Source organism: Chionomys nivalis, chromosome 21 (genome assembly GCF_950005125.1).
Source record: "Chionomys nivalis chromosome 21, mChiNiv1.1, whole genome shotgun sequence".
Taxonomy (NCBI): Eukaryota; Metazoa; Chordata; class Mammalia; order Rodentia; family Cricetidae; genus Chionomys; species Chionomys nivalis.
Genome location: NC_080106.1, coordinates 45550106 through 45567298, shown reverse-complemented (window position 1 = coordinate 45567298; position 17193 = coordinate 45550106). Strand labels below are relative to the sequence as shown.

Genomic DNA, 17193 nt, shown 5'->3' with positions numbered 1-17193 from the left:
TGTTAACTGAGGAGCTGCGAGCTTGTGGAAATGTCACAGTGGCTTGCTTACCTGGTCACATTGCATCATCAGGAAACAGACCAAAGAACGTGTGTACTCAGCTCATTCTAGGATTCAGACCCATGGAAAGGCATAGCCCACATCCAGATGAGCACAGTGCAGTGGGCATGGTCCATCCAGATGAGCACAGTGCAGTGGGTGCAGTCATCACATGCAGATGAGCGCAGTGCAGTTGGGGCAGTCATCACATGCAGATGAGCGCAGTGCAGTGGGGGCAGTCATCACATGCAGATGAGCGCAGTGCACGTTGGGTGCCACTCTGTTGTAATAAGAGCAGCGGGGCTGCGTCCCTGGCACCTGGCTGCCCGCATGGCTTTACCCAAAATAATTACATGGAGACTGTATTCTTTTAATCACTGCCTGGCCCATTAGCTACAGCCTCTTATTTGCTAGCTCTTACATATTGATCTAACCCATTTCTAATATTCTGTGTAATACCACAAGCTGGCTTACCAGGAAAGACCTTAACCTGCGTCAGTCTGGAGTGGGAGAATCATGGCGACTCCCTGAAACTGCTTCTTTCTCCCAGCATTCTCTTCTGTTTACTCCACCCACCTAAGGGCTGGCCTATAAATGGGCCAAGGCAGTTTCTTTATTAAATGAAAGTAATTCCTCCATCAAGTGGGGGCAGTCATCACATGCAGATGAGCACAGTGCAGTGGGGGCAGTCATCACATGCAGATGAGCGCAGTGCAGTGGGTGCAGTCATCACATGCAGATGAGCGCAGTGCAGTGGGTGCAGTCATCACATGCAGATGAGCGCAGTGCAGTGGGGGCAGTCATCACATCCAGAGGAGCGCAGTGCAGTGGGGGCAGTCATTGTGAGTAGACAGATGGCCTGGGGACAGTACATATGAGACTGGGCCACCTTAGGGAAGTCTGAAAGTGCCATGTAAGAAATAAAGATTTTACCCAACAAGTGGAAAGAAGAGAGTCCTTTTTTTCTTTAATATAGGGAATACTTCAAAATTTGCATATCATTCTTGTGCAGAGCCATGCTAATCTCAGTATTGGTACAGTTTTAGTATGTGTGCTAAGGAAGTAAGCACCAAAGAGACGTTATTACAGGCAAATATGACATAATAAAGAGATTGTTTTATCATATTCATATGACAGTGGAGTAGAGAGTATCATGAAGGCAAGGTTGGTTAGCAAGTATCCTAGTCATTGTTCTGTGGGTGTGAAGAGACATCATGACCAAGGCAACTCTTATTAAAAAAGCATTTAATTGGGGGCTTGCTTATACTTTCAGAGGTTTCCTAACATCATGGCAGGAAGCATGGTGACAGGCAGGCAGACTAAAAAAGTAGTTAAGAGTTCTACACCAAAGCCCATCCCCAGTGACACACTTCCTCCAACAAGGCCATACCTCCTAAGCCTTTCAAATAGTGTCACTCTTGATGATCAAGTTCAAATCTTGGAGTCTATAGAGGCCATTTTCTTTCAAGCTACCATCCACAAGGAAGCCTCTGACAGTCTACAAGAGGCCCATGGTCATAAAGATCCAAACAGGATTAAGGAATAGGAAGACATAGTCTGCAGGTCAACAACCAGAATCTCATTGTGGAGAGAAGGAAGAATAAAGGAGGCTCCTTTGTTGAACCAGAGTTCACAGGCAAAAATCTGGGGACTTGGATGTAAGAAGATGAGGACAGCTCACTACTGACATTTCTCTAAAAGTACACTTTAGGATTTCTAAATGGTCCGAAATTGTGACATGGTCCAACTTTCTGGGGACAAAAGCAACTCAGAACTGAGGGGGGGGGACGGAAGCGGCGGACCCCTGGCCTGCGCAGACGGAAGTGGTGGATGGGGGATAGTCCAGGCATGAAATAGTGAAGCCCACACTGAGAGCAGTTCGCCCCACTTCAATTAAATCAAGTAGGTTTTTTGGGGCCTGGCCTGTAGAGAGGGAGGCCTTTTATTGGCGAGGTTCAAGGGCGAACGGGGAGCCGTGTCCTGTCCCTGAAGACCCTCCTGAGTGGGGAGAGTGTTCTGGGCCCATGCCGAGACACAAGAAATGGAGCGGGAGCATTCTCAGACCCCCTTCACCCCCCTGATAAGCCTGCGAAGGCTGATACCCTCTGATGGGGCTGCTCCTCCTCTGCTGCGACCTCTCTATTTCTGGCACATCCCAGCTTGTGCCCAGGGCCCTCTTCCACTCCCCCTCCCTTCTGCAGGGCTGCGGGATCACCCAGTTTAGCCTGTTTGGGCACTGGGTCGGGAGCTCGGGGCAGAGGACAGCGGGAGTTTCTCTGTTTTGGTGGCTGGCCTACAGAGGGGTAGGCCTTTTGTGGACGAGGTCCTGGGCAAATGGGGAGCCTGGTCCTGGTCCTGAAGATCCTTCTGAGTGGTGAGAGCGATCTTGGCCCAGGTCAGGAGCCAGGAAATGGAGCGAGGGCACTTTGTAAGGGGAGCCCTTGGCCAGCAGGGAAACCTGTTCTTGACTTAAAAGACCCATTAGATAGCATTGTTAGGAGGAGATGAGCAGGCGCCAAGGCAAGAATTCACCCAACAATATGAAAAACAACATGAAAACACCAGAACCCAATGATCTTACAACAGAAGGACTTGAACACCCTAACACAGAAGAAGTGGAAAAAATTGAATTTATGAAAGCAATAAAGTCCCTTAAACAACATGTAAAAAACACCCTTATAGAAATGGATGAGAAGTATAACAAAAAGTTTGATGAAATGAGTAAATACGTAAATGATGCCCTGGGAAACCAAGAAAAAATGATCAAACAGGTAATGGAAACAGTTCAAGAATTGAAAACAGAAACTGAAGCAAGGAAGAAAACACAAAATGAGGACCAGTTGGATATGGAAAATCTAGGTCAACTAGCAGAGGCTACAGATACAAGCATAATCAACAGACTACAAGAGATACAGAAGAAAGAATCTCAGATTCTGAAGACAACACAGAGAAAATAAATGCACTGATCAAAGAAAACAGCAAAACCAACAAAGTTTCATCACAAAACATTCAGGAAATATGGGACACAATAAAAAGACCAAACCTAAGAATAATAGGGATACAAGAAGGAGAAGAGTCACAACTCAAAGGTCCAGAAAATATTTTTAACAAAATTATAGAAGAAAACTTTCCCAACATAAAGAAAGATATTCCTTTGAATATTCAAGAAGCATACAGAACACCAAACAGACTGGATCAAAGAAAAACATCCCCTTGCCATATTATAATCAAAACACAAAATATACAGATAAAGGAAAGAATATTAAGAGCTGCAAAGGAAAAAGGGCAAGTTACTTATAAAGGTAAACCGATCAGACTTACACCTGACTTCTCTATGGAAACCATGAAAGCCAGAAGGTCCTGGATAGAGGTACTGCAGAAACTAAGAGACCATGGATGCAAACCCAAACTACTATACCCAGCCAAGCTATCGTTCACTATCAATGGAGAAAACAAGACATTCCAGGATAAGAACAAATTTAAACAATATGTAGCCACAAATCCAGCCCTACAGAAAGTAATAGAAGGAAAATCACAACCCAAGGAATCCAACATAGCCAACACTGCCTACACAATAACTCAGGCATCTAGCGACCCTTCACCAGCATGACTCAAAGAAGGGAGACACACAAACTCTACTACAAAAAACAATAGGAATAACCAGAGTAATCAACCACTGGCCATTAATATCACTTAACATTAATGGTCTCAATTCACCTATAAAAAGACACAGACTAAAAGATTGGATACGTAAACAGGATCCAACATTCTGCTGTTTGCAAGAAACACATCTCAACCACAAAGACAGGCATCTACTCAGAGTAAAGGGATGGGAAAAGGTTTTTCAAGCAAATGGTCCTAAGAAAAAAGCAAGTGTGGCCATACTTATTTCTAACAAAATGGACTTCAAACTAAAATCAATCAAAGAGATCGAGATGGACACTTTATACTCATAACAGGAACAATTCATCAGGATGAAGTCTCAATCCTGAATATCTACGCCCCTAATATAAAAGCACCCACTTATGTAAAAGAAATATTACTAAAACTCAAGGCAGACATCAAACCACACACACTAGTAGTAGGAGACTTCAACACACCTCTCTCACCAATGGACAGGTCAATCAGACAGAAACCTAATAGAGACTTAAGAGAATTGTTGGAGGTAATGAAGCAAATGGACTTAACTGACATCTATAGAACACTCCACCCAAATAGGAAAGAATATACCTTCTTCTCTGCAGCTCATGGAACCTTCTCGAAAATTGACCACATACTCGGTAACAAAGGAAACCTCCACAGATACAAAAAAATCAGTGTCCTCCTGTGTCTTATCAGATCACCACGGATTAAAGCTAGAAGGCAACAACAATGCTACCCCCCAAAAGCCAACAAACTCATGGAAACTGAACAGTCAACTACTGAACCACACCTGGGTCAAGGAAGAAATTAAGAAAGAAATTAAAGTCTTCCTTGAATTTAATGAAAATAAAGAGACAACATATTCAAAACTATGGGACACGATGAAAGCAGTGCTCAGAGGAAAGTTCATAGCACTAAGTGCCCACTTAAAGAAAACGGAGAAAGCATACATTGGGGACTTAACAGCACACCTGAAAACTCTAGAAAAAAAAAGAAGCAGAAGCACCCAGGAGGAGTAGAAGACTGGAAATAATCAAACTGAGGGCGGAAATCAACAAAATAGAAGCACAGAAAACAGTCCAAAGAATCAATCAAACAAAAAGTTGGTTCTTAGAGAAAATCAACAAAATCGACAAACTCCTATCCAAACTAATTAAACGACAGAGAGAGAACATGCAAATAAATAAGATCAGAAATGAAAAGGGGGACATAACCACAGACACAGGAGGAAATTCAGAGACTCATTAGATCTTACTACAAAAGCCTGTATGCCACAAAACTGGAAAATGCAAAAGAAATGGACATTTTTTAGATAAGTACCATATACCAAAGCTAAACCAAGAACAGGTGAACGATCTAAATAGACTGGTTAGTCGCGAAGAATTAGAAATGGTTATCAAAAATCTCCCTTCCAAAAAGGCCCAGGACCAGATGGTTTCAATGCAGAATTCTACCAGACCTTCCAAGAAGAGCTAATACCTATACTTCTTAATGTATTTCACAATATAGAAACAGAAGAGACATTGCAAAATTCCTTTTATGAAGCTACAGTTACCCTGATACCAAAACCACACAAAGACCCAACCAAGAAAGAGAATTACAGGCCTATCTCACTCATAAACATTGATGCAAAAATCCTCAATAAAATACTGGCAAACCGAATCCAAGTACACATCAGAAAAATTATCCATTATGATCAAGTAGGCTTCATCCCAGAGATGCAGGGCTGGTTCAACATATGCAAATCTATCAATGTAATCAACAATATAAATAAACTGAAAGAAAAAAAACCATATGATCATTTCATTAGATGCTGAAAAAGCATTCGACAAAATTCAACACCCCTTTATGATGAAGGTCTTGGAGAGATTAGGGATAAAAGGATCATACCTAAATATAATAAAAGCTATTTACAGCAAGCCGACAGCCAACATTAAATTAAACGGAGAAAAACTCAAAGCCATCGCACTAAAATCAGGAACACGACAAGGATGTCCACTCTCTCCATACCTCTTCAATATAGTGCTTGAAGTTCTAGCAATAGCAATAAGACAACATAAGGGGATCAAGGGGATTTGTATTGGAAAGGAAGAAATTAAGCTTTCGTTATTTGCAGATGATATGATAGTATACATAAGCGACCCAAAAAACACTACCAAAGAACTCCTACAGCTGATAAACACCTTTGGGAATGTGGCAGGATACAAGATCAACTCCAAAAAATCAGTTGCCTTCCTATACACAAAGGATGAGGAAGCAGAGAGGGAAATCAGAGAAGCATCACCTTTCACGATAGCCACAAATAGCATAAAATATCTTGGGGTAACTCTAACCAATGAAGTGAAAGATCTATTTGACAAGAACTTTAAGTCTTTGAAGAAAGAAATCGATGAGGACACCAGAAAATGGAAGGATCTCCCTTGCTCTTGGATTGGGAGGATCAACATAGTAAAAATGGCAATTCTACCAAAAGCAATCTATAGATTCAACGCAATCCCCATCAAAATCCCATCAAAATTCTTCACAGATCTGGAAAAGACAATAATCAACTTTATATGGAAAAACAAAAAACCCAGGATAGCTAAAACAATCTTATACAATAAAGGATCGTCTGGAGGCATTACCATCCCTGACTTCAAACTCTATTAAAGAGCTACAGTATTGAAAACAGCTTGGTATTGGCATAGAAACAGAGAAGTCGACCAATGGAATCGAATAGAAGACCCTAGCTTTAACCCACAAACCTATGAACACCTGATTTTTGATAAAGGAGCTAAAAGTATACAATGGAAAAAAGAGAGCATCTTTAACAAATGGTGCTGGCAAAACTGGATGTCAGCCTGTAGAAGAATGAAAATAGATCCATATCTATCACCATGCACAAAACTCAAGTCCAAATGGATTAAAGACCTCAATATCAGTCCGAACACACTGAACCTGATAGAAGAGAAAGTGGGAAGTACTCTACAACACATGGGCACAGGAGACCACTTCCTACGTACAACCCCAGCAGCACAGACATTAAGGGCATCATTGAATAAATGGGATCTCCTGAGATTGAGAAGCTTCTGTAAAGCAAAGGACACAGTCACTAAGACAAAAAGGCAACCCACTGACTGGGAGAAGATCTTCACCAACCCCGCAACAGACAAAGGTCTGATCTCCAAAATATATAGAGAACTCAAGAAAGTAGACCGTAAAGGGCTAATCAACCCAATTTAAAAATGGGGCACTGAGCTGAACAGAGAATTCTCAACAGAAGAAGTTCGAATGGCCAAAAGACTTTTAAGGTCATGCTCAACTTCCTTAGCGATCAGCGAAATGCAAATCAAGACAACTTTAAGATACCATCTTACACCTGTCAGAATGGCTAAAATCAAAAACACCAATGATAGCCTTTGCTGGAGAGGTTGTGGAGAAAGGGGTACACTCATCCATTGATGGTGGGAATGCAAACTTGTGCAACCACTTTGGAAAACAGTGTGGCGGTTTCTCAGGAATTTCGGGATCCACCTACCCCTGGACCCAGCAATACCACTCTTGGGAATATACCCAAGAAATGCCCTATCATACAGCAAAAGTATATGCTCAACTATGTTCATAGCAGCATTGTTTGTAATAGCCAGAACCTGGAAACAACTTAGATGCCCTTCAATGGAAGAATGGATGAAGAAAGTATGGAATATATACATATTAGAGTACTACTCAGCAGTAAAAAACAATGACTTCCTGAATTTTGCAGGCAAATGGATGGAAATAGAAAACACTATCCTGAGTGAGGTGAGCCAGACCCAAAAAGAGGAACATGGGATGTACTCACTCATATTTGGTTTCTAGCCATGAATAGGGGACGTTGAGCCTATCATGCGTGATCCTAGAGAAGCTAATTAAGAAGGTGAACCCTAAGAAAAACATTTAGGCCATGAAAGGAGACAGAGACAAAGACCCACATTGGAGCACCGGACTGAAATCTCAAGGTCCAAATCAAGAGTAGGAGACAGAGCACGAGCAAGGAACTCAGGACCGCGAGGGGTGCACCCACACACTGAGACAATGGGGATGTTCTATCAGGAACTCCAAGGCCAGCTGGCCTGGGTCTGAAAAAAAAAGCACGGGATAAAACCAGACTTGCTGAACATAATGGACAATGAGGACTACTGAGAACTCAAGAACAATGGCAATGGGTTTTTGATCCTACTGCACGTACTGGCTTTGTGGGAGCCTAGGCAGTTTGGATGCTCACCTTACTAGACCTTGATGGAGGTGGGTGGTCCTTGGACTTCCCACAGGGCAGGGAACCCAGATTACTCTTAGGCATGATGAGGGAGGGGGACTTGATGGGGGAGGGGGAGGGAAATGGGAGGTGGTGGCGGGGAGAAGGCAGAAATCTTTTTTTTTATTATTCTTTTTTAATTAAAATTTCCAACTGCTCCCCGTTTCCCATTTCCCTCCCCCTCCTCCCACATATTGCCCCCTCCCCCTGCTCCCCTCCCCCTATCCCCACTTCACTTCTCCTTCCCCCAGTCCACTCCCCCTCCCTCTCGATACTGAAGAGCAGTCCAAATTCCCTGTTCTACAGGAAGACCAAGGTCCTCCCACTTCTATCTAGGTCCAGGAAGGTGAGCATCCAAACAGGCTACGCTCCCACAAAGCCAGTTCATGTATTAGGATCGAAACCTAGTGCCATTGTCCTTGGCTTCTCATCAACCGAGAAGGCAGAAATCTTTAATAAATAAATAAAAAAAGAACTGAGATCAGTGTTACTTTTCTCAGTACAAGCTTTACTTTTAAAGATAATCACGTTCTTTTGAAAGTTTATTAATTTAACGAAAGCTTTAGTAAGAAACGCACATGTGTTTCTTTGTAAAGACAAGCAGTTGTTTGCTACGTGCCAAAGCATTGTTAGAACTGAGAACATTGTTCCTTTTCTCTGTATAAGCTTTACTTTGAAGGATAATCAAGAAAAAAAAAGAACTGAGAGAGGGGGTAATCCCTTCTCCCTATTGCCCACCCACTCCATAAGGAAAGGGTAATACCCAGTCCATACAGCCCACCCACTCTGTAAGGAGGAGGGAATCCCTTGTCCATACTGCCCACCCAATCCGTAAGGAGGGGGTAATCCCTTGTCCATACTGTATTACATACAACATAATAAATATTTATAATCCGCAATATCAATATTATTACAGAGATGTAAAATTCTACCAACAGGCTTCCATAACAAGAAACTGTGAAGTATTATCAACTAATGTCTATTTTTTTGTATGTCAGTGATATTTGTGTGTGATCTGTGTTCCTGTACCTGAGTGTGAGTTCAGGCATGTGTAGTTCTGTGTGTGATCTGTGTTCCTGTACCTGAGTGTGGGTGCAGGCATGTGGAGGTCTGTGTGTGACCTGTACTCCTGTACCTGAGTGTGAGTCAGGCATGTGTAAGTCAGAATATAGCCTCAATGAGAATCTTTGCCATCCACCTTTCTAAAAAATTATAGTATGTGCACATGTGTGTGTGTGTGTTTGTGATTGTGGTTACAAGCAGACCACAAGAAGACACTGGATGCCGTGGATTTGGAGACAGAACATCAACCTGCCTGACATGAGGGCTGGGAACAGAACTTGGTCCTCTACAAGAGCAGTACATACTCTTAATTACTGATCCTTCTCTCCCATCCTACTTCCCACATGTGTGAGTAAGGGTTTCTTGTTCTGTGCATCCCGAGTGCCAGGCTAACTGGTCCCCAAGCTTCTGGAGATTCCACTGCCTGTTCTCTCGTCTCACTATAAGAACCCTGGGGTTAGGCCAATGCGACCACGTTCATCTTTATGTGTGTTCAGGGACCTGAACTCAGGTCCTTGCATTTGCACAGAGAGCCCATTACCCACCCAGCTAGCTACTCAGCCCCTAAACAAGTCTTTAAGACTTGGTATACATGTCAGCAGTGGTTGTACATGCCTTTAATCCCAGCACTCAGAAGGCAGAGACTCTGTGCGTTCAAAACCAGCCTGGTCTACAGAGCGAGTTCCAGAAAGTCTCCAAAGCTACAGAGAAACCTTGTCTCAGAAAAAAAAAGGTATACACACATGCACACACACACACACACACACAGAGAGAGAGAGACTAAAAAAAGTTAAATTGCTCTGCTGCATCCCCTTGCCTATCGCCATGGCCGCCTACAAGCTGGTCCTCATCCAGCACGGCTAGAGCACCTGGAACCTCTTGAACTGCTTCAGCGGGCCACAAGGAGGTGAAGCGCAGTGGACAGGCATTACGAGATGCTGACTATGCATTTGACATCTGCTTCACCTCCGTGCAGAAGAGAGCAATCCGGACCCTCCTGACAGTCCTGGATGCCATTGACCAGATGTGGCTGCCAGTGGTCAAGACCTGGCGCCTCAATGAGCGACACTATGGGGGTCTGACTGGTCTCAATAAAGCAGAAACTGCTGCTAAGCATGGTGAGGCACAGGTAAAGATCTGGAGGCGATCTTAGGATGTCCTACCACTGCCAATGGCGCCTGACCATCCCTTCTACAGCAACATCAGTAAGGATCGCAGGTATGCAGACCTTATTGAGGACCAGCTGCCGTCCTGTGAGAGCCTGAAGGACACTATTGCCAGAGCACTGCCCTTCTGGAAAGAAGAGATTGTCCCCCAGATCAAAGAGGGGGAAGAGAGTCCTGATTGCGGCCCATAGCAACAGCCTTCAGGGGATCATCAAGCATCTGGAGGGTCTCTCAGAAGAGGCCATCATGGAGCTGAATCTGCCAACTGGCATTCCCATTGTCTATGAATGGACAAGAACTTGAAGCCCGTTAAACCCATGCAGTTCCTGGGAGATGAAGAGACCGTGCGGAAAGCCATGGAAGCTGTGGCTTCTCAGGACAAGGCCAAGAAGTGAAGGCGCACAGACAGACTTCTACCCCCAGACCCTCCTCCTTGCCTGTCTGCCTCCTGTGCCCTTCCCAGCACCCATCCCTGACTCGATGTTTAGGATATTAAGTTTAAGTTGTACCTGCAGATAGGTACCCATGGCTCCCATTTTGTTTTAGTATTTTATCCCCTGCACCCACTCCCTTCATAGAATCTAGTCAGAGTAATACCTCTAGGGTGCAGGTTCTTGGTCCACATCCAGGGACGGCTCCTCTTCCCTGAAGAATTGAGAGGTAGTAACTACAGTTTTCTTAGTTCTTTATTTACAAGGGTCTGCTTTAGGAGGTCAGGGAGGAACCATGCTGTGGCCTGACCAGTGAGAAGCTGCTGGCCACTGAAGGTTGGGATCAATCCTGTCAAGTCTATGTGTTACATTTACTTTTACAAAAACAAAAGTACATATATATTTATCAGCACACAAAAACCCCTCTGAGGTTTCTAGTGATGATTAAAATAGTCTATGTGGTCACCAGCAAATAAGCCATTCCTCATATCAAGTGGGATAAACTCCTTGTCCTCAAGGGACAGGAGTGTCCCTTACTGTGTGTTAGGACCCCTCTGTCTTGTCTTGTAGAGGTGAAGTGCCCCTTGATCATGTCCAGGGTTTTGTCTTTTGCTGTTTGAATCATGTTCCAGCTGCTTGACCCTACCATGTGGGTCCAGAACTTGTTTTGGGCACACTAAATCTTCTTTTCCAGATCAGTATAATAAAGGAGTGATGTGCAATAAAAAAAATTAAATATCGCAACCTTAAAATAATCTGACAATGAAAACTACAGTCTCTTCCCAAAGCTAAAATTCTTTAAATCCTGAATAAATACAATATATAAATAATGCAATATGTAATAATATAACAAGAGCTCATATTAGAAATATTAGAGATTAACCATTATTGGAAAGAAACTAGGCCGTCAAGCTTTTTAAGGATTACCTATTCTTGCACAAAAGTCAACTAACTATGAAGGTCAAAATTTCCTAATTTGCTCTCTCTCTCAACACATGAGGCACAGATATGACTCTCGCCTCACAGCAGCACGGTTGACTCAGTGTTCCTGTAAACTTCAGATCTAGAGATTGTCACCCATTTGCTCTTCCAGAGACACATGGCCCTGATTTCAGGACACCTGTCACATCGTATCGCACTTTTTAAAAATGCCCATGACAGTGCAACCGAAAATTCAAATGGAATGAATTTGAGTGGGTCAGCAGCACCCTTCCTGTGATTTTCAGCTGATTTTTGAGGCCGACATTTCTATGCAAGGTGAGCAGCTATGCAAAGCCAAGCCCATCCCACAGAGGTAAAGTCCTCTTACCGGTGTCTATGATCATTCAGTTCAATGACGACACAGTGATGAGAATCCAATGTGAAGATGGCTGGAATAATTGGGTCAAGTCCACATCAGGTTGGTTCAGTGACCACACGCAAATGAAGCCATATTAAAACATTGTAACCGACTGCATTCTTTCTGGAGAAAACGGGAATGAGGATGGTGGTGCCTCCATCAATTTCAGAAGACACTAGCAAGTAAAATGTAAACCATTGATACAGGTGCAGATAAAAGTAAACAACACTGTGTAGTATAAACATAGGTGGAATTCTGTCCCAAACACCTGATCTCCAGTTCACTGCTTCCCATAAGAATAGTTCTAAAGCAGTTAGCCAGTAACGGAAGCAGTACCGAGTCGGAATACTGGAGGTGAGGGATTACTTCTCATACTCTTGGCTTGGCTGGGTTGGGTAGGGTTCCTTCCATTTGACATGCCAAACCTAACCTCTTCCCTTCTCTGCCATGCTCCAGGCCCATAAGCAAGCTCCCTTGTACTCTGGCTTCAACTAGATCTCATCAGCCAAGAGCAAAAATGGGTGGAAAAGATCAGAGAAAGACCTGTTTCCACTCTGCCTGTGGGTAAGTCCAGCACAGGTCAGTGCTCTGCACACAGCCGCTCTCGCTCCATGTTCTAGTGACACAATACACAACTACTCCATGTGCCTTCTATGCTCCTTGCTGACACCTGTTGTGAACAGCCCCTCACTGAACTCTCTCTATTGACTAGATTTAATTTATCATGTTTTTATCTGGACTCCTAAACGAATTAGTCAGAAGTTCAGGATCTTTCGCAGTTAGTGTTCATTCAAAAAAGTTGTTGGACAGTAACAAAAAGTATGACTGCTTTTTCTTTACCCTGTTATGGTTTCTTTGGCAAGTCTGAGGGGACTGCACCTGTGAGATTGTCTCTCAACTCTTCCTTAAGCTTAGGTGGCCTCACTTTTATTAAAATGACTTTTGGGTTATGTGCTGTCTTAAGGAGTAGAGAGCAAGTAAGCAGCTTTGCCAGATTGACTCGAGTCGGCCCTCTGTCATTCCACTGTAGTGTGTGTGTGAGAGAGAGAGACAGAGACAGAGAGAGAGACAGAGACAGAGAGACAGAGAGAGACAGAGAGAGACAGACAGATAGAGATGAAACAAGTCTGGCTTTTGAGTTTAATTCTTTTTCATATTTGTGAGGTTTTCTTTAGTATTCCTGCTAGGATTTAAGTTACGGTTAGATTTAGACTTGGGCTGGTGTCTAAAGAAATAGGATTAGATACAAACTTAAAAATGGAGCTATGGGAGCATTAAATTCAAAGTTCATATGATTAGGGTTAGGGATAGAGATTGGTGTAACACTGGTACAGGGTATAGTCACTGGTAAAAATGGTTTATAGTTAGTTATAGTCCTAGTTTTACACTGGGTTATGTGTCCAGTTAGGGACATTTAATTCTTATTGAGAGACAGTTCCCCAGGACAATGGTACATGGTTTCTAACAACGTTTATTCTAGAGTGTCTTTTCAAGGGTGTTTATAAACAGCCTCAGGCAGGGAGCACATCTTTTTCTAACCAAGGCTGTAAGAAGAGACAAAGTCTCCCTCCAGGTTAGCTTATGGTTCTCTAGAGGAGACTTGAAATTCTAAGTATGCCCACTGTACCTGAAGCATGTAAGTGGCCTCTTCACATAAGCCTTTGGGACTTGAACACAAGGGCCACCAATGCAAGCATGCTCCCATTCGTTCTGACTGCCGTCTGATGAGTAAATGTGGCCTGTGTTTCATGTCTTCTGCTAACACCTAAGGACTGAGGAAGGTAAACGGCCAGCTTAAGCATTGGTCCCCTTACTATTGCTGTAACAGAACTCCCGAGATAATTGACTACTAAGAGAAAGGAGTATTCTAGCTCGCCAACTACAAGTTTGATTGAAAGAACTTATAGATTTCTTTCAATCTGGCATGGTTGTTAAGACAGTCACAGCAGGGTGCACATGGCCCAGAAAACAGTTGATTTCATGGCCAAGAAGCAAAGGGTGACAGGAAGCGTCCATATGACAGCATGCTCCCAGGCCCAAAGGACCTACCACCTCCCCCCAGTAGCACCACCCTAGAGACCAAGCCCTTCAACATATGGGCCTTTGGGAGACATCCGTCACTCAAACCATAGCAGCTTGCACACACAGTCCTAGCTCATGCCCTTCCAGGATTAGCTTCCATCCTGAAGTTGGGTCATTTTTGTATCAGGCCTGCTGCTTTTGACAATGGTAGACACTTTCCCTCTAGATAATCTGGGCCATGAATGTTGCTAGGTAGCTTATTCTGGGTCTCTATCCTTCCATCTTCATTGATTAGAAGGCCGATAGCATTACATTGCTTCTCCAGTAGCAGCTACACTCACAGGAAGTGGTCACTAAGGCAGTATGAAGGTAGTAACACTTCTTTTATCAGTGCTTTTCTGTGGTCCCATTTGGGGAGATAAAGTCAGAATTTGATGCCTAGGTTAGCAACACATGAAAAATCCATTCCCATGTCCCTCTCTTACATGTCTAAGTTCTTTCCTCTTTGTCTGGGGTGATGGTAGTTAAGAGCACTGGATGCTCTTCCAAAGGACTTGGGTTTGCTCCCAGTAACCACATGGCAGCTCACAACCATACATAACTCCAGTTCCAGAGAATCTGATGCCCTCTTCTGTCCTCCGTGGGCAGCAAACACATGCACGAGGCACAGACATTCCTGCAGATAACATACCCACACACATAACAAAAAAAAAACAAGATAATTCTTTCCTCTATAGTATGTGAAGGACATGTCAGGGTTTGGCTACATTCAGTGAGGAACCCCATATTCAGTTAGCATGGCTTGCTGGAGTCAGGGAAGAGCGCTGGCAAGGTCTGTTAGTTTTCTGACGTTGCTGTGACCACAAAGCCCGAGTGAATTGACTTCAGGAAAAACTTCATGGTTCCTGAGGGTCCCATCCATCAGTGCACAGAGGGCATGGTACGGCAGCTCAATTGATGGCATGAGGCACACGTGGTGGAGACCCCAGACTTCAGGGCAGGAGCCAGGGGCAAGTGTAACCCCCAAAGCCCTTGCCTTTGATTGCTTCTACCAGGGTGGCTCTATTTCCCGCAGGCTCCACAGGTTCCCAAAAACAGCACCACCAGCAAGGGGGCAAACATTCAAAACTGGCATTTCAGATTCAAGCCACAACTGATGACAGAGGTGTCAACACATACACCAGCCATGAAATACTTTGGCCTTGGAGTACACCTTCCATCCACCTTAAATTCCATGGCATGTGACCATTGGAGCACAATGCACCAAGCTCTGAAACCCATAAAAATCACCTGCCTTCAGTGAACCCCGAGACAAGGACAAACTGCAGCATCTGAGCCAGGTTGTCCAGCATCACTGGGTGTGTAGAGGACATGTGAAAGGGCAACCTCTCGATGAAAGGACAGAATGTCTGGAGGCGCTGCACCCTTGGAAGGTGGAGCTGCACAGGAACGAAGTCACAGTCTCCCAAATCATTACGCGTCCTGTGGGGAGTTCTGAGCTCCTGAAGCTTTCCCCCTGGAGGATGGGAACAGCTACAGGGTTTGTTCTTTGGCTGTTTCTTTTTTCCATTCCAACTGGATGGGAAATGCCTATAGTGACTGTATTTTAAGCTGGTGTATTTGAATCTGCATCAACTCCTGACAACCCACAGTCTACACATTAGCTTGTGTGTACTTCTGGTACTCACTTCGGCAGCACATATACTAAAATTGGAACAATGCAGAGAAGATTAGCGTGATCACTGCACGTGGATGACACACAAATATGTGAAGCCTTCCATATGTTTTTTAAAAAGTAGTATTTGGGGGCCTTACCAGGGTTGTCTAATTGTTCCTCTTGTTTTATAATGGATCACTGGTGTGTGTGCCCAGTTTTCAGTTACAGTAGCTGGTTTATGATGGGTGGTTCAGGCTGCCTAAAGATTTATTGACCCCAAGTGTGATGTTTACTTCTATCAGGAATTAGATGAGCTAAAAATGGCTTTTCAAATAAAGAATGGTGATCGTGTGGGCTTCTTCCAAAACCAACAGTGCTTTCTCTGCAGTTTGGGGTCTCCAAACAACACCTTTGTGGCATGCACACATCCTGTGATGCTGGACGTCCTGGCTCAGACGCTGCAGTTGTTCTTGTCTCGGGGTTCACTGAAAGCAGGTGAGTATTATGGGTTTTCATAGCTTGGTGCAATGTGCCCAAATGTGGTCTTGTCACATGTGGTATTTCTTTGTGGTGGATTGTGGAAGGTGATGCCACTTCCCTTTTCCATACAAAGGATTTCTCAGTGTGCCCCACATCTCTGGACACCTGGAAACATCAAAGAGGTAGGGCTCTGAACTTTTATAGGATTTATTTGTTGTTCTTTTAATTTTATTTTTAGTCTAATTTTCTTTGCATATGAGGGCAGTTGCTCACAGAGTCCAGAAGAGAGAGTTGGGTTCTCCATAACTGGAAGTACAGGTGGTTGTGAGCTACCTGACATGGGTGCTGGGAACTGAAATCCATCCTCTCTAAGAGTATGTACTTTTTTAAAATTTATGTGCATTGGTGTTTTCTCTGCATGTATGGGGGTGTCAGATCCCCTAGAACTGGAGCTACAGATAGTTGCATGAGCTTCCATGTGGGTGCTGGGAATCGAACATGGGTCCTCTGGAAGAGCAGTCTGTGCTTTTACCAGCTGAGCTGTCTCTCCAGCATGCTCTCTTAGGCCCTGAGTCATTGCCAGTCAGTCTTTTACTTGTGAAACATAACACTCCACACAGATAAAGGAATTACCGCCCGACCTGTTTGCACGCTTTTACAGCAGCAGCAATAACTACAACACTGATATTTTGGGGCTGTCCAAACTAAACTGCTAAAGATGTAATTTACAGGCACTGTTACTGTTTACCAGTAACATTGAAGCTGGGTCTTGTGTACCTTCTCCAAGCTGCACACAAGAATAGCAATATGATTCTGTGGTCTTTTGGCTTCTGCAACTGGCCAATGTCAAGTCCATGCATCTCCCCTGTTTCCTCCCTATAGTTCCTAAATGTTCTTGCTTGAATCCATGTTGGCTTACATCATGGCTGCCACCAAACAGAGGGGAAGGAACCTTTCCCCATATCCCCTTATGGGTTATAGTGCTTATGATTTATTAGCTTGCTTTGTCATGTGGAAGGAGGTTTTTTTTTAAGATTTATTATTAAAAAATAAAACAAAGAAAACAAACTTTTTTCATTATG

General features: G+C 43.7%; 2 non-coding genes and 1 pseudogene across 2 annotated transcripts; 2 read left to right on the top strand and 1 right to left on the bottom strand.

Moving 5' to 3' along the window:
* Positions 1–1007: 1007 nt before the first annotated feature.
* Positions 1008–1109, bottom strand: LOC130864224 (U6 spliceosomal RNA). The gene has a single exon (XR_009055921.1). It is a non-coding gene; the product is annotated as a U6 spliceosomal RNA (small nuclear RNA).
* Positions 1110–9841: 8732 nt separating this feature from the next.
* Positions 9842–10577, top strand: LOC130863799 (phosphoglycerate mutase 1-like; annotated as a pseudogene).
* Positions 10578–15654: 5077 nt separating this feature from the next.
* LOC130864214 (U6 spliceosomal RNA) lies at positions 15655–15761 on the top strand. The gene has a single exon (XR_009055913.1). It is a non-coding gene; the product is annotated as a U6 spliceosomal RNA (small nuclear RNA).
* The last annotated feature ends 1432 nt before the right edge of the window (positions 15762–17193 follow it).